The sequence below is a fragment of the Mobula hypostoma genome, chromosome 3 (assembly GCF_963921235.1).
Source record: "Mobula hypostoma chromosome 3, sMobHyp1.1, whole genome shotgun sequence".
NCBI lineage: Eukaryota > Metazoa > Chordata > Chondrichthyes > Myliobatiformes > Myliobatidae > Mobula > Mobula hypostoma.
Window position 1 is genome coordinate 61,247,943 of NC_086099.1, and position 23,829 is coordinate 61,271,771.

At 40.5% G+C, this 23,829-nt stretch overlaps 1 long non-coding RNA gene and 2 other non-coding genes across 3 annotated transcripts; all 3 read right to left on the bottom strand.

Annotated features, from left to right (window-relative positions):
• Positions 1–12,802: 12,802 nt before the first annotated feature.
• On the bottom strand, positions 12,803–19,314 carry LOC134343425 (uncharacterized). The gene is made up of 5 exons (XR_010017226.1): positions 19,109–19,314; positions 17,879–17,966; positions 16,981–17,041; positions 15,706–15,805; positions 12,803–14,763 (listed from the first exon to the last, which is right to left on the bottom strand). It is a non-coding gene; the product is annotated as an uncharacterized LOC134343425 (long non-coding RNA).
• Positions 14,904–15,022, bottom strand: LOC134344639 (small nucleolar RNA SNORA26). The gene has a single exon (XR_010017485.1). It is a non-coding gene; the product is annotated as a small nucleolar RNA SNORA26 (small nucleolar RNA).
• LOC134344640 (small nucleolar RNA SNORA26) lies at positions 17,286–17,402 on the bottom strand. The gene has a single exon (XR_010017486.1). It is a non-coding gene; the product is annotated as a small nucleolar RNA SNORA26 (small nucleolar RNA).
• Positions 19,315–23,829: the final 4,515 nt, after the last annotated feature.

Consider the following 23,829-nt stretch of genomic DNA (forward strand, 5'->3'; position numbering starts at 1 on the left):
TTAGCTAATTTGAAGTCTCATTAATGGCTTAGTGTGCAGCTGACTGACAACTTCTGCAGGTTGTATTTGCTTTTTAATTGAACCCTGCATTTATTAACCAGCTCTAATTGCTCTCAAGGAGGTAGTGAGACATCCTCATGAATTGTAGCCATTTTTCTAGTGAAGATGCTTCCACTGCAGTGGGGAGGAAGCTGTGTTTGAGTGCAGCTAAGGGATCATTGAGCAGTACCTTTTCCATATCAGAGGAAAATAGGGAAGATCCAGGAAGAGCTTGGAGTCACCTTTGGTAAATTGACTTAATATCTCCGCATTCTTAATGCAATTCTTTTTCTCAAGTAAAGAAGCAAGAATGGGGAGAAAATGTAGAACCTTTATATATTTGAAAGATTCCAGAAATTCAAAATTTAGCGAAGTTAAAATTCAAGAACATTATTGGGTATAGGCAAAGATTGCCATTTTTCTGCCATTCCTAATTGCCTTTGTGGATTGCTTGGGATCCATTCTCTTGAATCAGGCATGTAAAATTATTCCCACAGTGCTGATGGGTAGGGAGTTCAAGGATTGCAGCATAGACAATGAAGGAAGAACAATATTTCAGTCAGGTTGACATGTGACTGGAATGGGAAATTAGCAAGGGGTGCAATTTCTACACATTTGTTCTACCAGATGGTGAGGTCATAGGTTTGGGGAACAACAAAGACAGGATTGTGAATTGCTATAGTGCATCTTGCTATTATGGTCCACAGCAATTAATTAGAAAACTCTCCTACCCATATCCCTTAACATTATGTCCCCAGGCTGCCAGTTTTCAAAGCAAATGAGAAAAATATTCCTTTCTCCAACTCACTACACCTCTTGCATACAACTGCCACATCACCAATAATCATTGCTTTTCAAATTAAGACATTAAGCTTTCTTATGTTTAAAGTCCTGCAGTAGTTTGCTATAATTTCTCAAAGATATTAAACTTTTTTTCTAGGTAAAGAACAGGCAGAAGTACACTAAAATACATCTTAAAATATTAGTATTATGAACAAAACTCAGTCATGCTCCATACACAAAATTGTTAACAATCTTCTGCATATCTTTAAACTAACATTCCACAAGTGAACAAGTTCTTACAATTTAAGATCTAGAAATAATAAACCCCAATTTATCATCTAACTTATCAACTGTACTCAAGATTAGGGCCATTTTTGCAGTCAGGAAATTTATCAGTTAATAAAAACATGCCGTACAGATCTATCAGCTGTCAGCTACAAAAGCTACTGAGTGACATACTTTACTATATAACATGTTATTTCAATGACTGAACAAGTATTCTTGGACAGCAAAAAAAAAGTGGCAAATTTCACATCAAAGCTTGTCAGTGAAGCAAATCTGTCACAAACTTATCTTCTAACAATTACACCTATAAGGGCTGTTTTTACATTCATAATCCATGAAGTCAAAGGTAGAAAAATAGACAACTGATGAGATGGAGATGTAACAAATGTCTTTTTTGGACATCAGTTCCTTCCCTTTTTGAATACCGTTTATTCTACGATGTCACTGATAGTGCAACATTCAAAAGTGAAAGAAATACTATTCTTCCTACCAAACCCCCCTCCTTCCAAATGAAAACTAATTTTAACCTTTCAATAAAGGTAAAGCATTGTTAAACCCCTTCATAATTCTGTTACCTGTGAAAAGGAACAAAGTCAGTTCAGATCAGACATTTAACAACTGCGGAATGCAATTGAAAAGTTAACATTAGAGGAACACACAGAAAATGCTGGAGCAACTCAACAGGACAGGCCAAAATGTCGACTGTACTTTTATCCCCCCCATAGATGCTGCCTGGCCTGCTGAGTTCCTCCAGCATTTTGTGTGCGCTGTTCGCATTTCCAGCATCTGCAGATTTTCTCGTTTGTGGTTTGAACATTGGAGGGATATCATTCTCACCAGAATAGCATTTTTCAAATAATATTTGACCACAAGCCCATAAGAGTTAGTTCATTTAGCCCATCAGAACTAGAAACATAGAAAATAGGTGCAGGAGTAGGCCATTCGGCCCTTTGAGCCTGCACCGCCATTCAGTACGATCATGGCTGGTACTGCACCATTCGATCATGGCTGATTTATTATGCCTCTCAACCCTTCTCAGTCTGCATTGACCTCTCAGGTGATCACCCTGCTTCTTGTTCAAGTAGAAGGTTGAATTGATTATTTAAAGCTGTTTTAATAAGTTTTAAATGTTTCTATCAGATAGGTTTAAAACTGTTCAAGGGGCTTAGATAGCTGTCAAAGGGCATCTGGGCATTCCAATGTGGAGCCTTGGGACACGCCACTTGAAGCCTAATCACAGTACAGCATAGCTGTTAGGTCCAAAGGCCAACTGGCGCAGCCCTATATATTTAGGAAACAGTCCTAGTGGGTGAAAAATGTGGTTGTGAATTCAAGTATTCAATCAATTAAGTTCAGCAAGATTCAGCCCATTTATCTTGCAGGTGAAAATGCACCAAAACCCCTCTAACGCTTTCCAGCCTGCAACAGTAACACCAAACAGGGGAACAGCTGACACCTTTCTACTGCTGGCTTTTTCTTTCAGTACATTACAAATAGCCATTTCAAAAATTCAAATTACATTATCAAAGTTTGTATGCAGTAAACAATCCTGAGATTTGGCTTCCCACAGACAACCACGAAACAAAAGAAAACTATGGAACCCATTCAAAGAAAACATCATACACCTAATGCGCAATAAAAGAACAAATCGCGCAAACCGCAAAAAATGAGCGAGAAACAAAATGTAAAACATCAGTCATTTAAACAGTCGAGGGATGCTTAGTTTAGTCCAGTTCAATTTAACATTGTCACTCATTAACTCCAGGTCACAGAGCCAGTCTGCCCTGATCAAAATCACACAAAACAGTAATAGAAGAGAGTAACCAGAAATGAAAAAGTCCAATTCATCGATTGCATCAAAACTTGCTCAAGACCCAAAACTCCAGCACCACCCTCCGGGAGCAGAGAGAAAGACCAATCACGCGCAGGTACCTTCCTCCTGCCGCGGTGAGCGAGTCCGGTCAAATGCAGGCAGAGGGCGGTAAACACCCACTCACCTTCCGCTCTCATCCTCGTTAATTTCAATCTTGCTCACCGCTTTAGTCAGCGAGAAATGGAGTTTGTCATGGGCTCCAGGCTTCTTGGCCTCCAGGTCATACACTCTGCTCAAAACTTCACCCTTGGAGACAACAACACAGAAGGTTGCTCAATCAGTCCGAAAACACACCAAAATGCAAATCTCAGTTTCCAATAGTAGCAGAATTGTATCTGGAAGAGATGGCAGTAAAAGTAATAATTTCATTAACTATCTGAAGGAAGTTGCCTTTGGTCATGTTGTTCACTGGAGCCATCTTCCTTATACAATCTTGTTAATGTAACAAAGAACAAAGAAAATAGAAGCATGGTTAGGCCATTTGACCCTTCAAATCCACCATGCAATTCAATCTGCTCCTTGTCGCATCTCTTTTGCAGCAATATCCCATAACTCTCAATTCCCCAAATCTTTCAAAAATGTACCTTCCTCATCCCTCTCCAAAAACCTCATGTTCTGGGGATTCACTAATCTGTGTACCGTAATTCCTAAACACCTTAGTTTTCAATGACCAACCCCTTCTGTTGCAATTATGTCCCCTCATTCAAGGTTCTCACGAATGGAACGATTTCATTAATTGCCCTTTTAAGAGGAATGTAAAGGCAGACGATCATGCCGTTGGAAGAAGATTACAGATGAAAGTAGTACAGAAAGAATCCAGGTGTTCTTGTACATGAATCAAAAAAAAATGAGCAGGCAGGTGGAGCAAGTAGTTAGGAAGACAAATGACATGAGGAAGAACTGTTCAAAGTACTCAGGATATTCATAAGGCACATACCTGAAATACTGCACACCAAAAAAGAATATATTAGCACTGGAGGCAATCCAAGAGATTCACTAGGCTAATTCCTGTGATAAGGTTCTATCCCAAGTGACTATACGAAAATCAGATTTGTATCATTTTGTATTTAGCATAATAAAGGTTAATATTAAAATATACAAGATGCTAAGGGGTAATGACAGGTTAAGAATCTAAAACAAGGATCCTAGAAGATAAGGATATGGCCATTTAAAACAGAGGTGTGTCAGAACTTCTTGCAGAGTCTGGTGAAGCTCTGGAATTCTTTACTCTGAATGCTGGGGTATTTAAAGATGAATGAGAATTTTTTTGGAAGAGCAAAGAATTGGAGGCTCTGGATCTGTCAGAGGAAGAGTCAAGACCCTGTGGAAGATCAGCTGTGATCATATTGGATGGTGGGGCAGGTTGGAGGGGCAGGTAGTTTACTCCTCCTATTTCCTTGTGGCCTTGTGATATTTAATCCTGTGCCAAACGCCTTTAATCTGCACCATCAGTGGAATTACTATTTTCTTTGGTGCTCTGAGTTAAGGAAGAGAAAATCATTCAGAATTCTTAACCCTGAAGGCAATTCATCAGCCTTTTGCAGGAAATGCTCAAATCCCCTATGGTCAAGTAATCTGCTGACACTATGTCAAGGCTCGCTCATCAATAATGGCCAACTGAGGAAAATACCAGATGGCAGCTGACACTTTCAGATCTGTACTACAGCAAGTGTCAACTCTTTCTAAAAGGCTACGAGAAGAGAAAAGGCTGTTTGTATTAGACTTGGAGCAATTATGCAGCGGGTCCTAACGTGTGGATCTCATTGACTCAGCCACACCTCAAAGTCAATTTAATGGATTTGTTAAGACTAGCTGACAGGAAGGCTCAATAATAGTAAAACCTAAGGCAAATACAAGCTGAATTCTAACAGCAGAGAAATGTTTTCACTAAATGAATCCATTGGAAGTTGTAGAAAGCACTTTTTCAAAACTTGTCACAACTTTGGTAAAAAGTGAACCCATTACCAAAGGAAATATTATATAATAGTCTAGTAAGAAAGTTATTTTTTCTGTATATTCTGACCTAAGTAATGAAAAATTCTTGAAAAAAGCAGATTCAAATATAAAACCGCAATTATCTAAGGTAATTTTAGTTTAATTGCTGATAGATATAAGTAATTTTATCGTCACTCTCCAAAACCAAGAGGATTTGTTTAAAGTGGACGATCTAAAAAATAATTCAATGCCTAAATTCACAGACTAGAATTATCCTCATACAATTGTCGTCTGGCAATTCACGAACAATTAAATGACAGAAAGTCAAAAGGAGATTATTTTTGAAAGGTTAAGTGAATCTGATGTCATTAATTCCCCCTAGTGCTTTAAGCATTCAAGATGAAAATTTAATGCTGCACTGATAATTATCCTCAGGATGTACTGTGCATAGATTTTAAAAGCTTTGAATTTGAATGTAGATGAAAAGAAAACCAACTGCTTTCAGCAATATCTCCATACGTTTATGTTAAGAGCTTAAAACATAGAACAGTAGACTCTTTAGCTCACGATGTTGTGCCAACATTTTCACTTACTCCAGGATCAATCTAACCTTTCCCTTCCACATAGACCTCCACTTCCTTTTGTGCATGTGCTTATCTAAGAGTCTCTTAGTGTATCTTGTTATAAACTACCTTAGTGGAATTGAAGGTGCTATTCCTATATTTAATTGATCCACTTGACCCAAAACAGGAGTGTGTGGGCCAATGCAGTCAAAGCTCAAACTGGGCACGGCACCTGATGATGATGATGATTCCTATGTTTTACACGAAGACTCACCTTGAGGTGGAGGGAGTTGAGGACAAACCATGTGGGAATGAGGAGAATTAAAATGGCCGGTAACCAGAGTCATTGCCTCCCCACCCCTTTACAGCAGGGACCACTCATTCTGTGACTCCCTCAACTGCTCATTATTCCCTGATTGTCATGGACATACTCCTCTCTAACTGTTGGAGATGAAACCCTCCCCTAACCCTCTTCCCTCAATTCCATACAGTGCCTTAAACAGCCCTTCCAGGTGAGGCAGACTTTCACACGCATTTCTACCAGCTCTTTGCATTCAATGCTCCTGATGTGGCCTGTACTGTATTAGTGAGACTGGGTACGGATTAGGTGACCATTTTGCTGAGCACCTGCACTCCATCCATCATGGCTTTCTGGAATTCACACCGCATCACCCTGTTTTCTCCCCCTACTCCACCCAGACGTACTGCCCATTACCCGCACACTGTATCCACTGGGCCCTTCCCTATCAGATTCTATGATCTGTAACTTTTGTCACCTAGACCAATCACTTCAGCCTCTTGCTATTTCCACTCCTGCTCAATTTGCCTATCACCCCTCACCTGGATCCACCTAACACTTGCCAGCTCTTGTTCCACTTTTCCCTTTACCTTTTTATACGGGTTATCTCTCTGTGCTGATGAAGTGTCTTCATTTCCCTCCAAAGATGTTGCTTGACCCGCAACGGTGATACAGAATCACATTTGTTGCATTAGATTCCAGCACCTGGAGCTTCTGGTCTCTCCAGACTTTGGGAGTGGACAAGTTTGGAGACAGACTTGCATGGTCGTTTATACATATTCTCAATACTTCATGCTGAAAAAGATGCTTACACAATTTCAAGATATGCTAACCCAAGAGACATTCAGCAATAGCACCAATTTCTGGCACTATACTGGAGGCATTTGTTGGAAGAGATTATTAATATATCACATGCCCACAGCAAATCAGAATTTTCCAGCTGCAGAACAGGGGAGAAGAAAGTTATTTCAATCAGTGCCAAGAGTCATGCTCCAAAGATTCAAGTATAGAAATATAACTTAATAAGGTTCAATGATCAGTGTCTGTAAATGCTAGCATCCCGACAACTGTAGTATTAGTCCTGGCCCTGGACACTGGTCCCAATGCACCACAGCCCCACACACCTACCAACAATCTATTAACCAGCCTGAGCCAAGTTTTATTTGCTTTAATGCACCCTCAATTTAGCTTTGTTGCAAGCTCTACATTTCCATTTTGAAAGCATTGCGATTATTCACTAACATATCAACCAAGCACATTATGCCACACCAATAAACATTACCCATTTGTGGAGAAAATGGGTCAGCTCAAGAAACAGTTAACTGATAAGCATCTGGAATGGCTGCACTTTGTCCTGCATCAGAAACCATGCTCACTATAATTGAAATTGCCCCAAGAATGTATGGCTAACAGTGGGGACCAAGTCAAAGGTTGTAGCAGTATCTTAATATCTAATTCTTCATACACACACTTCATCCTTGTCTCAGTTTCCTCTGCTTTACGAGTTTCAACACCTAATCCCCAACTACGTACTAGTGCCTCTTTTTTATATGATCAAGCACTGCAAAATAGCCAGTGCTGAAGAGCGAAAGTAAATAGAGCGATACCACTTTTAACATTGCCAAGTGCAAGCTTTGATACTGGCAATACCGGAGGATAATTGTGACAAGATCGATATATGGCAAGTTACCTGCCAAATAGACCAATGGAGGAGGAAAAGGATAGCATGGTTATTGCATCCCAGAGGACAAGGTTGCCACTCATTTCTGATGCAGAACTGAATGATGACTACAGAGGCAACCTGCAGTACCTGACAGATACCAATTGTGGAAGCGGGTGCACTGGGAGTCCCATGAAGTCTACATGTAATCTCAAAGATCAGTATAAACTTGCAGAATATGTTGTGCAACGTCCAGAGCCTAACTTTCCTAAAAGTAATAGCTAGCTCAGTTTCAACTTGCTGTCTGATTTCATGCACCTTAGATTGCCAATGCCCTAGCTTCTATACAACCACAGAAGTAACCAATATCTGAACCCCACACCGAAACCTCAAGCCATACGCTACGTGAACTCTATCATAGTTGTTTCAGAATTTTTCAGGATATAGCAGTAAAATGTTGGACATACCTGGATGAGGAGGTGGAGGGAGGGGATAGTAAATTTGCTGTGACACAAAGGTTGGGGGTGTTGTGGATAGTGTGGAGGGCTATCAGAGGTTACAGCGGGACATTGATAGGATGCAAGACTGGGCTGAGAAGTGGCAGATGGAGTTCAACCCAAATAAGTGTGAGGTGGTTCATTTTGGTAGGTCAAATATAATGGCAGACTATAGTATTAATGGTAAGACTCTTGGCAGTGTGGAGGATCCAGGGGATCTTGGGGTCCGAGTCCATAAGACACTCAAAGCTGCTGTGCAGGTTGACTCTGTGGTTAAGAAGGCTTACGGTGCATTAACCTTCATCAATCGTGGGACTGAGTTTAAGAGCCGAGAGGTAATGTTGCAGCTATATAGGATCCTGGTCAGACCCCACTTGGAGTACTGTGCTCAACTTGGTCACCTCTATAGGAAGGGCATAGAAACCATAGAAAGGGTGCAGAGGAGTTTGACAAGGATGTTGCCTGGATTGGGGAGCATGCCTTGTGAGAATATGTTGCGTGAACTCTGCCTTTTCTCCTTGGAGTAACGGAGGATGAGAGGTGACCTGATACAGGTGTACAAGATAAATAAGAGGCATTGATTGTGTGGATAGTCAGAGGCTTTTCCCCAGCGCTGAAATGGCTAGCACAAGAGGGCATAGTTTTAAGGTGCTTGGAAGTAGGTACAGAGGAGATGTCAGGGGTAAGTTGTTTTTTTTAAGCAGAGAGTGGTGAGTGCATGGAATTTGCTGCTGATGGCGGTGAAGGAGGCGGATATGATAGGGTCTTTTAAGAGATTTCTGGATGGCTACATGGAACTTAGAAAAATAGAGGACTATGGGTAAAGCCTAGGTAGTTCTAAGGTAGGGACATGTTCGGCACAGCTTTATGGGCCAAAGGGCCTGTATTGTGCTATATGTTTTCTATGTTTCTATATTGCTAACAGCTCCTAGAATAATTGTTCTTTAGAGCAGTCTTGTAGGATGGCAGTATTGGTGAATCCACCACGACAACCCTAAATCATCTTTGCTGTTCCATGCCTGCTTGTCACCTGCAGCTCAGAGGATAAGCTTAAGATTAAACTTTTTAAAACTTAAAGCAGCACAAATTATAGAACCTAAGTTAGCCTCCCTTTTCTACATAAGGTAATTAATCCAGCAGAGATCCCAAAAACATGAGAAAATTTGCAGAAGCTGGAAATCCAAGCAACGCACAGAACACTGGAGGAATTCTGCAGGCCAGGCAGCAACCATGGAAAAAGTAAACAGCTGATGTTTCAGACCGAGACCCTTTATCAGGACGGTTTACTCTTTTCCATAGATGCTGCTTGGCCTGCTGAGTACATCCAGCGCATTGTGTGCCTAGCATAGGTTCCAATATTACCTTACAAATAAGGTATTTATGCACACTGCAATTATTTTTAAACAATACTTTGCATCCCTTAAACATGCAAGCCTTTCAGTTCTTTAAAAGAGGACACCCTGGTATCAGAAATTGTCAATGACATGAACTTCCACATGCCCAGCTGCTCAGAAGCTATCAATTACATATGGGCTGACTGCAGATCATATTGCACTAGCGCTGGTTGCAGAGAAGAAAACATTTTTGTACATGCTGGACTCAATACTCCAGGCACTATGGGCATTGTGTTTGCTCCCAAACTCTGATGCACATTATCACTCTTGCATAGGGCTATTTCTGCTAAAGTACTGGATATAGGCATAAAATTCTTGACTAGATTAAGAACAAGGTTACGTTACACATCAGATATGGAAGTAGCTGTGAAGACATGCAATTAAAACAGAAAATTCCAGAATTGTCACCTGTTGAGAAAAACTAGCATTTGATGTAGAGTTTTTCTTCTGAAAGAAGCTGCTGTATGTTAACTCAAACACAGCTGGAAATCAATGACCAGAATATCCATGCTCGAAAACTTGCACTTAAATCTACCCCAATTTCTTAACACAGCAAGAGCCCCAGTTACTATTAGAAAAGGTAAAAATCATCCACTATTGAAACATTATTCCAAGAGCTATTTGAGCTTCTTACATCTCCACTCCTGCAATTCCTGCTACTTGCAGTGGGTGGGGGTAATTATAGAACAATTCTAAGGATATCACCCACCCACCCCATTTCCAAATTCTACCCATACTGTCTCTTTGGACATTCCCACCAGTAATGTCCCAAGTACTGCCATTATGTTCTCCCTGACCAAAAACTCACCAACCTCATTTATCTCCATTGCTATCAGGCCAGTATTTGTACCTTGGAACAGTGGCTAATCTTGTCCATCCCTCAGCCACATTTTTGTATTAGCTACTTCAAAATCCCAGGTGCCTACTCAGGCTGTTCATTTGCCTTAACCCCAAGCTTTCCTTGCAATGAATGTATTTCAGCCCACCAACCTTTCCTGCTTACTTGCTTGTTCTGACTTCTATATTTGCTTCAACTTTCTCATACATTCTTTGGATCCCACATCTTTGTTATATTAGTCTCTAACAAATTTCCCTCCCTGGACATTGGTTCCTCTGCTCATTCTGTACAGGTTTACATTACATTGAACTGACTTTATTACTTACATCCTTCATATACACGAGTAAAATCTTAATGTTACATCTCCATCTGAATGTGCAATTTTTAATAAATAATATGTACCACAGGATAGTCAATATAACATAGAAATACAGCGTCAGCATGAGTTAAGCAGCCTGATGGCTTAGTGGAAGCTGTCCTGGAGCCTGTTGGTCCTGGCTTTTATGCTGTGGTTTACTGTTTCCTGGATGGTAGTAGCTGGAACAGTTTGTGATTGGGGTGACTCGGGTCCCCAATGATCCTTCGGGCCCTTTTTACACACCAGTCTTTGTAAATGCCCTGAATAGTGGGAAGTTCACGTCTACAGATGCGCTGGGTTGTCCGTACCACTCTCTGCAGAGTTCTGCAATTGAGGTAAGTACAGTTCCCATACCAGCCAGTGATGCTCCCAATTGTGCTACTATAGAAAGTTTGTAGAATTTGGGGGCCCATACCAAACTTTTTCTAACCATCTTGAGGTGAAAGAGGCGCTATTGTGTTAAGGAACTTGTTCAGCCTCTCAACCCCAGATCCATGGATGTCAATAGGGGCTAGCCTGTCTCCATTCCTCCTGTAGTCCATAACCAGCTCCTTTGTTTTTATGACATTGAAGGAGAGGTTGTTTTCTTGACCACTGTCAGGCTGATGACTTCTCTGCAGGCTGCCTCTTATTTGAGGTAAGACCAATCACTTGCTTTTCAACCTCTTGGCCAACTCCTTTGTAGGCACACTGCAGAACCACATTCATTCCTATGTCATCTATAGCAGCTTACATTGACCTGCTGCTGCTCTCCCTCCCCAAAGCAACCAGACATCTTGACTATGGAGGGAACAAAGGTTCCCAGATTCCCCTTCACAACCAAAATTATTGTCTCATCATGTCACTACAGCTGTCCTAGATCCCACCTTCTCCTGCTGTGCAAAGCCAATTAGACTGCTAGTTCTCTGAAAAGCCATTACCACCCTGCTAAACAGTATCCAAAATATTGTAGACAAATGGTCACAGGAGACCCCTGCACTCCCAGTCTACTGCAACTCCTTACTTTTCCCGTTGGTCATCCATTATCTTGAGACCTCATTAACACTGGTTCATAATGCTCTTAGCACATATACTCCAGCATAAACTGCAGCCCCAGTCTTCATTTACTTCAAAGCTACCAATAAAGCAGTAATTTAATAGGCCAATGCATTAAAGCACATTCCTACATGTTTACAGCTTATCCTTCATGTTGCAAGCTGAACGAACAAGTCCTTTCAACTGAATTAATGATTTTTTTTCTAATTTGTTCAGTGATAAATTTAGTTGTTTCTGGTTTGTATACATCTCAGCATGTCAACCAGATCAAGTTATTCTTTCAGATCACCAACCTTTTCCGAAATATGTTCCACCCAACAGTATTAAAATTTACAATTTACCAACCAGTACCAAATGGTATTTCACTAGAGTACTCCAACACACGCCAGAAGCATTGCGTATTTAGTCAATGATCAGCAATTAAATAGCACAAGTTTTGGACAAACGGCGTCAGTCAAGACCCCTAGAGAAAAGTGGACACTTTAGATCGACCCTTCATCTATGTTTTTTAACCCAGTCTATGCTTCAAGCCTTGCATGTTAATTTAATTGCACCCAGCATTCCATCTACTGATTGTCATCAACTGATCTTCATAGGAGCTGAAATGAAAATCATTTGAGGCATCTCTCCCATGGGTGGCCTAACCAAAATGAATATTTCCACCATTTGCTGTCTTTATAAAGTTAAAATCTATTGGCAACACTGTAGAGACCCTCCCAAGGTTACCAAGATCCAACTTAGAGGCAGCCCCTACATGTAAATAAGCACGAGACCAGCAGAATAGATTTGTCAGTTGCCGCAGGCATCTTCTGCCAGATTTGAGTAACACAACTACATTATCCCCACTGTAACAAATGGAGCTATATCAAGCAGAGTAAAGCTAGGAGAGCAAAACTTCCCACACGTCCACTCTCACATCATACCTGCTTGTTTAGCTTAAGAATATCAAGCTGCAATAATAAGTTTAAGAACAACTTCTATAAACATTGAGTACCCAACCCATCCATTCTTTCCTTGACAGACCACTCCATGGCATAATTGTGCCATCAGCAATATTCTGTAGGTAGCAATTTATTCCACTACCAGATTTTCCAATAGGTCAAGTTATTTTTATTTAGATACCTGTATAGCACAGTAACAGGCCCCTCCAATCCAACAACCACATACGAGCCGTCTGACCAATTAACCCACTAATCTATATCTTTGCAATGTAGGAGGAAACACGAAGATTGTAGACAGCAGCATTGATTTATTCTTATTTTAATGTAAACTAATCAAAACATTACATATAATATACAAAGGAATGTTCAAAAATAGAAAATCACAATTCCCTTAATAAGAACTAACTTCTGACAAACTGGAGGTTATTTTTACAGGTGACAACTGCATTACAGAAGTAATGGAACCCCCCTACAACATTCAAATCTCAAAATGAAGAATTTTCTCATGAAACATATTTAAAAAATTCTACAACTCCAACAAATTTTGCATTACAGAAAATCACAAAACATTTTCTACAAATGCAAACTCCCTGATTTAAGTGTGTTTTTTCTACACAAGTTAATATGATCATGGTTCACAGCAAGCAGCTCATAATTTACTAACTATGACAGGCAATTCTCAAGCCTCAAAAGTCAGAGGGTTAAGTGTTGGACTCTTAGACACAAGTACAAAAAAGAACCGAACACTGCATCTCAAGATCACATTTAGATGGAATGTTGCTATTCTACTAATGTGCAACTGCATTCCCTTGAATCACTATTGGCCACTTTGCGGTTTCTTAAGAACTGATCTTACAAAAGGCTGTGTCTGCCCATATATGCACTTGACACTTCAGCAATGGGTAACTTTAAATCATTACATTTTCAATAACTAAGAACTACTTTAAAAAGGCATCATTTAAAAAACATAAGAGCAAGATAGATTGGATTGGTGAAAGAACCAGTTTAAATGAATTATTCTGAATAATTCAATTAAAATTCAAACAAAACTAGATGCAATCAGAACACCGCATACATTATGAACTTACAGTTGCTCTAATAAAATCAACAGACGAAGGGTCTTGGCCTGAAACGTCGACTGTACCTCTTCCTAGAGATGCTGCCTGGCCTGCTGCTTTCACCAGCAACTTTGATGAGTGTTGCATACAAAATACTTATTCTGGGATGATTGAACTGCCAGTGGAATAGACAAATAGTCCAAATCCAGTGAATTCTGGTTAACTGGGTCATCAGTTTATCAGGGCAGCCGCTTATTTGGGTCAACTCAAAAAAGTTGTCAAAATAGTCATGATTCCCCTTGTTTATTTAGGGCAGAAGACTTGCTGAACCGTTCTTAAATATCGTCAGCTGTGTGTTTATGTTCAAAGTACTGAATTTTGTCAGCAGTAGTTGGTGAGAAATGAGCAAGACAATTCAGTGTTGTTTTGCTCACGGCTGTTTCAAGCCTTCAAACCTAGAGATGCTAGAAATGGCTAGAAACTAAGAATTTGAATGCTATAAAAGCAATGAATAAATGTCAACAGCATCATATGAAGGCAGTCCATCAATTACTATTAGGAATTATAGTTTTATAGTACTGTGGTAGTACTGGCAATACTCCAATTTGTTAAGCATTTCTTTCTAATATATAAATTGTTACTCAGCTTGTCTTTCTATATATTTTTAAACTTTCTGTGAACCTCTGGCTCATTTAAATAGCTTTGATGTACTATTGAAAAAACATTGAATACACAGATGTTCTCCCACTTATGCTGCTCCAGCTTCTGGTTTGACAAATTTCCCTAGAAAATTTTAAAAATGATTCACATTTAGTAGCAAACCTAAGCCTCCCCTTTCACTTGCTGTTTTCTTTAATACACCAAATATGAAAACATGGCCCAAAGATAGCAAACTCAGCATTAAACAAAAGAATACCAATCATACTTTTTGATATCGGAAAAGATAAATGCCAGAGGAACTCAGGTCAGGCAGCATCATTTGGGACAGTTAACACATCTTATTGAGTTCCTGCACCTCAAACCAATATTTCAAACATATGCTACCTGATGCACTGAGTTCCTCCACCAGTCCTTTATTTTGCTCCAAACCAATTACAAAACCAAAATGTAAACAATTTCCAATCCCATTTAGTTTCTTGCTCTTGCCAGTTTCTCTTCAGTTGTCAATTCTTTGTTGGGGAAATCCCAAGGGTTGCTTTTCATATGCTGAAAATACAAAAAAGACAAGACTGAACAGCTGTCAGATGGGTATCAACTCAGGTCAGGGCAACCCAACACACCTTCATTCAAATGAGAAGTCAGGTAGGACTCATTCAGTCACACAACTGCAGCTTATAACGGAACACAGATGTTTCTTACGACAGGATCCAAAACAATGACAATGCACTTGCTTTGTGTTTTAGAAAGAAATTGCTCTACCCTTCTGTGTTAGTCACCCAAGACATTATTAGTCTTAGATGGGCAATGATAAAGGGGGAGGCAAATTAAAAACTACCAGGCATTTCAGGCACGCATTATCATTTCAAAGCACATTCATCTAGATTTCCGTCTCTTGCTTCTGTGCTCACTTCATTGCTCTGCAAATTGAGATTTTTAAAACATGTAATGACAGCAAAATTTTAGTCTTATATCTCCTGATGTAAATTTATGAATGCATTTAATATTTGAAGCAGACTGATATCTTTGCCACGCATATGCAATCTATCATTTCTGTCCAAATTGGCATGGTTTAAATTTTAAAAATCCTACTCATTGAGTTTTTGTTTCAGCCTTGATATTGACTTTTTGTTAAAGAGTGTATCGGTAAAAAGCTTTGAAGTTGCATTCTAGTTACAAAATAAAAATGTACAGTGCCACAATTACACATTTTTAAAATATGAAAAATCCATTAAGATTTCTGCCAAAGATCAAAAACACGGCAGGACCTCTGAATTGGTTAAAAAATGATTTTCAGTCAATATTCCTCTTGGGATATTAAAACAAGAACATAGCAAGGTATTTTTAAATAAACAAAGATTTAATGACTTAACTGAGACAATTCTATTTTGCTAAGTCTGCCAAATGGTGACAAGCACTTGTAAGGCTTCTAAATCAGACATTCAGAAGAGTTCCAAAATTTTAAAATGAAACACTTAAATTGCAACTTACCTTTTTTATCCTCCTTATTACATTCCTGTAATGATGTAGCATGAATTTGATGAGTCTTGCTTTTAACGCTTAAAAATTTGCTCTGGTCTGTGCAATTCAGCTGAGGGTAAAAAAGGTAAGTTGCAATTTTAAGTGTTTCATATTAAAATTTGAGGTCTTCCCAATGTCTCCAATAGACCTCGCAGAAAATTATAAATTTCAAAGCTTGAATATATTTGAAGGATCAGTGCCAGTTCGATACCACCCATTAACATACTTCACTCAAGGACACCTGGAGTACTGTGTACTCTCTGGAATTCAGAAGAACGAGAGGGGACCTTATAGAAACATACAAAATTTGAAAGGAATAGATAAAAGTAGGAAAGTTGTTTCCATTGGTAGGTGAGACTGGAACTAGGGGACATTGCCTCAAGATTCAGGGGAAAAGATTTAGGATGGAGATGAGGAGAAACCGTTTCCCCCCCCCCCCCAGAGTGGCGAATCTGTGGACTTCTCTGCCCAGGGAAGCAGTTGAGGCTTCTTCACTAAATATATTTAAGACACAGTTATAGATTTTCACATAGGGGAATTAAGGGTTCTTTCTTTTTAAATCTTTTTATTAATTTTCCAAAATTATAAACAGAATATTGAGAGAGATTGGAATATTATTGTTGATAAACATGTACAAAAAAGATTTCAATACAGGTGTAATAGACTCCCAAACTCTTAATATAGTTAATCATAGAGGAAAAAAGAAATAAAAAGAAAAAATACAAAGACCCCCCCCCCCAAAAAATAAATACTAAACCTAAAAAAAACCAGAACAAAACAAGGCTGGACCAATATCTTAAATCAAATACGTTCAATAATGTCATCAACTCCGCTCCCCTATTCATATATTTTAAGTTAATAAGGAGGATTCAGGAAGGTCGGAATTAAGGGTTATTGGGAAAAGACAGGTAGATGGAGCTGAGTGTACAGACAGATCAGCCATGATCTTATTGAATGGCAGGGCAGGCTCAGTGGACCAGATGGCCCACTCCTGCTATTTCTTATGTTTTGTACAACTGTAACAAAATAACCAAATGGCAAATTTGTGCCAACCTTGAATACCCCAATTTCACCAATTCAAATAACTGTTCCTCACAACAGGATTCAAAGTGACAGCACATTTGATCTGGAGTTAGAGAAAGTTTGCTCAGGTCAGTCACTCAGTACACTGATAATTAAATGGCTGAACGTGAAGAAAAAAAAATAAATTGATATTCAGGGCATTTTTTTCTTAATGCTCCCCACCTTGACAACTTTTTGCATTTCCAAATGTACATCCTTCCTCACTTTTGTTTACTTCATTCACCTGCAATTGGAGAAAGTAAGATTTATTGAAACTACCAAATTTAAGGATATAAAAATTTTCCCCAATACATGTTATTAAAAATCTGTAAAAGATCGCAACCATTAATTGCTGGCAGTGCAATGTGTGGCAACACCTGCAGACTGCCCCAGCATTCCAATTGTACTGGCAACATAAAGTATGATAAGCCCTCATATTTATCTATACCCTTCACTGTACATGCGAATAATAAATCCAATAGAAAGCAGTGTGTTCCTCTAGACAGGATCCAAGACAACATGACAAGAATGCCCTGGTGTGAAAGAGAAAATTATTTACCCCTCTGTAATGGACATTTAAGACACAGATCATCTTAGATGTGCAAAGCTGAAAAGGGGGATTTGTACAATGATACCCCAAATTACTGTTGCTGACTTTCAACCTAATTAGCCTTAAACATTTTACACATTCAAGTTATAGCAAGCCATTCATCACTCTACTGCACAAATGCATACCCCAACTGACTTTTACTATCTCCCCGTCAACTGCCTCAGGTTTTCTTTACTGAAGTTTGAATCTAAAAAGCAAAAATCTGCTAGTTTCCTCTTTGTGATACCATATTTCCACACCCTGGCAGAGATTCTACAGAGCCAAGACAAAAATTTCAAGTTAAATCAGCCATCATCTCAGATTTTCATTCCAATTAACTGGTTTTGAATGCAATTCCTATCTCGTCCTTCATTTCTTTTATTGGAATTCTGAGATCTGGTTTTCAGTTCCAGCAGTAATGTTGAAACCTGACTTATCTTCCTATTCCGCAACCTACACACACTTTTTAAGCACTCCTGGTTTTTTTTTTACCTGCAGTTTGTCGCCTTTTGCACATTGGTTGTTAGTCAGTTTTCTTCATGAAATTCTAATTCATTTCTTTGCTCTCTCCTGTAATTACCTGCAAGAAAATAAAATCTTTAGTATATGGTAACTTTACACTTTGATAACATATTTACTTTGAACCTCCTGGCACAACATCCTCAAATTATATCCAGTTAAGTAGGCTGAAGTCCTTGGTTGTATTCTTGTTTAAACATCAGAGACAGTTTCTCCCCCCTCCACTACCATGTCCAGGATACTTCCTTGAGCCCTCATACTTATCTATACCCCTGATACTAAACTAAAAGTATGATACAAGTTTCATGTTATTACCTCTTTCAAATCATTTCAAAACTGTCATGCAGCAAGGGAACAGGCCCTCCGAGTCCACGACCATCACACCTACTTCCCACAGGTCACACAAAATAGGATCGATCATGTATCGTTCCAGCCTGATCCACCGTGCCACCCGCCCCCCATAAAAACACCCAACGTGCTCCATTTAGATAAAATCACCCAATTAAAGTCTAAATAGAGTACGTTGTCTTTTGTTAAATTAAATCCCACGTACACCATGACCGAATGGCTCAGGTAGGATATCTAAAAATACTGGACACTATCCCTATTTTAAGGTACCAGACGTGTATGGGTGTATGGAAAGGAAGCTCTGGCGACTCTGCCACGTTGGCCGTGGCGCCAATAACCACGAGGTCAGCACCGCCCGGAAATCAAACCGCACAGGTTGGAGCGGTAAAGTACTAAAACGGATGCCAGAAATCCAGTGAACACTCAAAATGTTCGAAGGCCAGGAAGAAAACGAATGAATAGTTGCCGTTTCGGGCCGAGACCCCCGTTCAGCGCAGGCAGGGGCGCCACGCAGCGTGGCTGTCAGCGGGACGATGTACCAGGCCGGGACGTCAGTTCAATTCCGCCGCCGTCTGCAAGGGTGTACGTACTCCCACAGTCCGATCTGAAGGTTAATTCGCAATGGCGAATTGTCCTGTGATTAGGCTACGGGTGGTTGCTCATTGGGCCGGAAGGTCCCGTTCCGCAAATGTATCTCTAAAAAAAGTAAATCACGGGCCGATTCACCCCCATCTTTAACATCTATGCTTTTCTTTGCTCTTTGACAGCGCCTTTAATAAAGAGCAGCGCCGAATGGCCGGGCCCGCCTCCACCCCCACGCTTCGCGTTATGGATTTCACATAAAGCCGAACTCACTGCGAGGAACGCCACCCCGCTCATACAGGCAGAGCGCCGCAGAAGTGCCAGTCAGCTTGCGGTGGCCCGTGGACGCCGTAGAGAGCACCGCGTCGTGCCTTCCCAGGCCCACTGGACCCCAAAGGGCCGCGCTTGCTTCCGCACATAACAGCAGGCCACCCGCCGCCGAGCCGACATGAGGAGGAAGAGGAAGAAGCAGCGGGGCCAGCCGGCTCTATCACGGAGGGGCGGGGGAAGGGAGGTCACGTGGCCCTGTCTCCACCGACTGCCCTATCGGGACGGGGAAAGGAGGTCACGTGCCCCTGTCTCCTCCGACTGCCCTATCACAGCGGGACGGGGCGGGTACATGGCGAGATCTCCAGCAACCATCCTATCGCATATGGGCGTGGCTCTCACGTGACTAGTACTCCACGGACTGCCCTATCACACGGCGTGGCTCTTCTACGCGTCGGTCACGTGGAAGAGGCACCACCTGCCCCTCATATGAGTAGCGGGCATTAACGGGACTGTTAACCTGTTGGAGTTCAGCGGCCTATTTCAGGTTTTGCTATTTCACTTGGGCGTGGTTATAGAAATTGAACCTGATAAAATAAGGATAAATATTCTCTATTGTATTAAAGTAATTTTACTAAATTAGTAATTATTTAGCAAAAGTAGATAGGAGGCAGCTACTTGAAAGTAAAATCAGTGAATTGGAAGCTTTCAAGAAGGAGATTAATGGGATTCACAACAAGCATATCTCGTCAAGAAAATAGTCAGGATTGGTGTTCTCCGGAGGATGAAAGTTAAGGCAGGAAGAGATGCCCCTGTAAGAACTTGTAAAAACAAAGTATAGTATCTACAATAGACAAAAGGTGCAGGAGTAGGCCCTTTGAGCCAGCACCACCATTCACTGTGATCATGGCTGATCATCCGCAATCAGTACCCTGTTCCTGCCTTCTCCCCATATCCCTTGACTCTGCTATCATTAAGAGCTCTATCTAACTCTTTCTTGAAAGAATCCAGAGAATTAGCCTCCACTGCCTTCTTAGGCAGAGCATTCCACAGATCCACAACCCTCTGCGTGATAAAGTTTTTCCTCAGCTCCGTTCTAAATGGTCTACACCTTATTCTTAAACTCTGGCCTCTGGTTCTACAGAAGGTGTAGGAGTAAAAATAAAAGGGAAATTAGGAAACCAAAGGGAAGGTGTGCAAGTAAAATTAAAGAAAATCCAAAGGTGTTTAATAAGTGTAGTGAGAGTTGTAAGATAACTGAAGAACGAAAAAGACACCTCTATGGAGAGGCAACGGCTATCAGAAACATTCTTAATGCCCTTTGTGAGCCAATTCACGTGCACAGCAAGAGGAACTGAAGATAAAGGTCAATGGAGTTCTAGTTCTACCTCAAGAGGGTTAGCAGTAGATATGCTCAAAACAGAAGGTGTTTTATAAAGGAAAAATGAGAAATAATAAAATGGTTTAACATAATAAAGAGGATGTATTACAGGGTTTAACATCCTTGACAGTAGAGAAGTGACTTGCCCTGGTTGACATATCCCAGACTAATTGCAGTAATTCCTCAACTCTCCCTGGCTGCAAGGAATGGAGGAAAGTTAAGAGTGTACCATTATGTAAAAAGGGATGAATTATCATGGGCCTATTTACTTAACTTTAGTCCCGAGGGATGGAATGAACTTCTTTTAAAAATACACAAATTAATCAAAAACAGCATGAATTTGATAAGATTTGTTCAAATTTAATCTGATGCCAATTTTACCTCAATTATTTAATAAAAGATTCTTAGTACTTTCCCCCATTCTTTCGTACTGTCAGACTGTTAAATTATTAAGATAAAGATTAGTTTTTGTCACATGTACATTGAAACATTCAGTGTAATGCGTTGTTTTGTGATGTGTTTTTCAACATCATAGAACATCGTGTTGGCAAGTGTCATAATGCTTCTGGCATCAGCCTGGCATGCCACAATTTACTAACCCTAACCATAAGCGTATGCCTTCGGAACATGGGAGGAAACCGGAGCACCTGGAGGAAACGCATGCGATCATGGGGAGAACATACAGGCAGTGGCGGGAATCATACCCAGATCAATGCTTTAAAGTGATTGTGGTAACCACTATGTTACCATATATTTTCTTAATTAAAAAAAAACAAATTTTAACAGTTTAATTTATAATCATATTTCCAGAGAGAAGCCAACATCTGCTATATCTGTGCTCTATATTCACTTTATTTATTTATTTTATCTTAAAATACACCACGGGAACAGGCCCTTCTGGTCCAAAGAGCCTGTGCTGCCCTTTGACTAAGCAACCTACCAACCCCTACGTCTTTGGAATGTGGGAGGAAACCAGAGCACTCGGAGGGAACATGCGGTCACAGGGAGAAGGTACAACCTCACTGCAGACAGCAGCTGGAATTGAACCTGGTGTAATAATGTTACGCTAATCACGACGCCACCGTGCTGCCTCTTGTCAATGGTTTTTCATTGTGGAATGCAAGATCACAATTTTTCAGCAACAATAGTCTTCCTGCAGCTTCAAGTATTTTTGCCATTGTGTATTAGAACGTAATACAGCACAGTGCAGGCCCTTAGGCCCACAATGTTGTGCCAACTATATAATCCTGCCAGGAGTGGAAAAAAGCTACAGAAAGTGGTGAACACATCCTGGTCCATCATACCCAAAGTGTTCCCCATCATTGAATACTCTGTACAAGAAAGCAGCATTCATGTTCAAAGACACCCGCCATCCAGGCCAGGCCATCTTCTCATTACCACCATCAGGCAGGAACAGAAGCTTAAGGTTCCACACGACTAGATTCAGGAATAGTTATTACCCTGCAACCACCAGACTCCTGAACCGACGTGAGTAACTTCAGTCAACATTACTTTCAAATAATTCTGTGACCTACAGACTCACTTTAAATGCTCCTTTTCAACTCGTTCTCAGGATTGCATTTTATTTGCACAGCTAATCTTTTGTACTTTGGTTGTTTGACAGTCTTTGTTTACATATAGATTTTTTTTGTAAATTCTATGGGTTTTTTTCCTATAAATGCCAGCGAAAATGTATCCCAATATAGTATATGTAACATATACATGAAGCATACTCCCCCTCCTCTACCTATAAAAGACCCAACTGACCTCTCTTTGTGTACTTTGATCTTTGAAAAGTTATCTTGAACTGTAAATCTGACCATTCCCCCTTAACTCAGCTACAGCCTTCCATTTTCCTTACCTCCATGGGCCTATCTGAGAGTCTTCTAAATGTCCCTATTGTATCAGACTCCATATCACTGTGGCAGTAAGTTTCCGCCCAAACCAGCTGGCAAAAACACGACAGCACCGGATTGGCTCCAGCTCCTGATTCACTGACACACAGAAAACCTTCCAAAAATGGGACGCAAGCTGCGGTCTTCAGTCAGACACAATGTCCCGGGAGGGAGGCCGTGCAGCCTGAACACATGCTGAACCATGGGAGTAGCAGTCTCACAAGCTGATGAGAGCTTTGGGAGATCAATGAAGTGGGTTGTTTCAGAGAACCAGTCCACAACTGCCATCCAAATACATAAAAACCAATTGACTTGACATGGCCTGGAGCACGTCGGTAACCAGGGAATTGGCCAAGACTAATGGCATCATGAGGTACTCAGTTGGCCAGTGGAAGTGTTGAATGCTATTTTCCACTCATTCAGGTTGTAAGCATTGCGCAGATCTTTCTTAGACAATATGGTTGCTCCCTGGAGATGTTCAAATGTAGAGACAATCAGGGGAAGAGGGCAATGGTTCTTCAGTGCAATGTTGCTGAGTGGCGGATAATCAATGCAGAGATGGAGCTTGTCATCATTCTTGCTCACAAAAACGGAGCCCACCTCTGCTGCTGAGGTGGGTGGATGGATAAATCCTAAGGCCAATGCTTCTTTAATGTCAATGTTTCAGAATGAGAGAGGGAAAAGGTTTGTCTTGTTTTTTTTAAATCAGTTCTTGAGGGATCTTACTGCTTGTAAATATGAGCCCCAGTGGAAGAAATGCAATCAGGCTATGCTGTGAGAAACAACAAGGGCTTCAGCATAGGTCGCAGTAGATATGGCTTGCTGAGTTTTATTTGCTATTCTTCCTTTGCATGTCACATTGCCTTACAAGGGACATTAAGTTAAAATGCTATTTTCGAAGTTGCATCAACTTGAACTCTCCAAATGCTTCTGACCTTCCACAGCATTAACACCTCCATATTTTGTTTTATGTCCAATCCTGTCTACCAGGTGAGAACAAAACAAATTTTCAGTGTAGGGTGTAAATAAGAAATTATTCGAAAGATATATTTCTCAAGATGGACCTTTGACCCTACAATGTAACTTATCACGGTCTTGCATCTTCACTTCAGTTCCCCCCCCCCACCACAAATCTAGTTTAAACTCTCCCCGATAGCATTAACAAACTTCCCTGCCAGGATATCGGCCCCCTTCGAATTCAAGTGCAACCCGTCCTTTTTGTACAGGTCACACCTACCCCAGAAGAGGTCTCAATGATCCAGAAACCTGTATCCCTGCCCCCTGCTCCAAGTTTTTCACCGTACCTCAGTATATGTGACAATAATAAACCAGTGTAGTCAAAATTCAGCTCAAATTTTATAAATCAAGAGAACAATACATCCTTTTATATATACTGTTTTAGTTATAGGCTGTAAATGTTATTGCCAAAGTTGCATATTTTACATCCATGG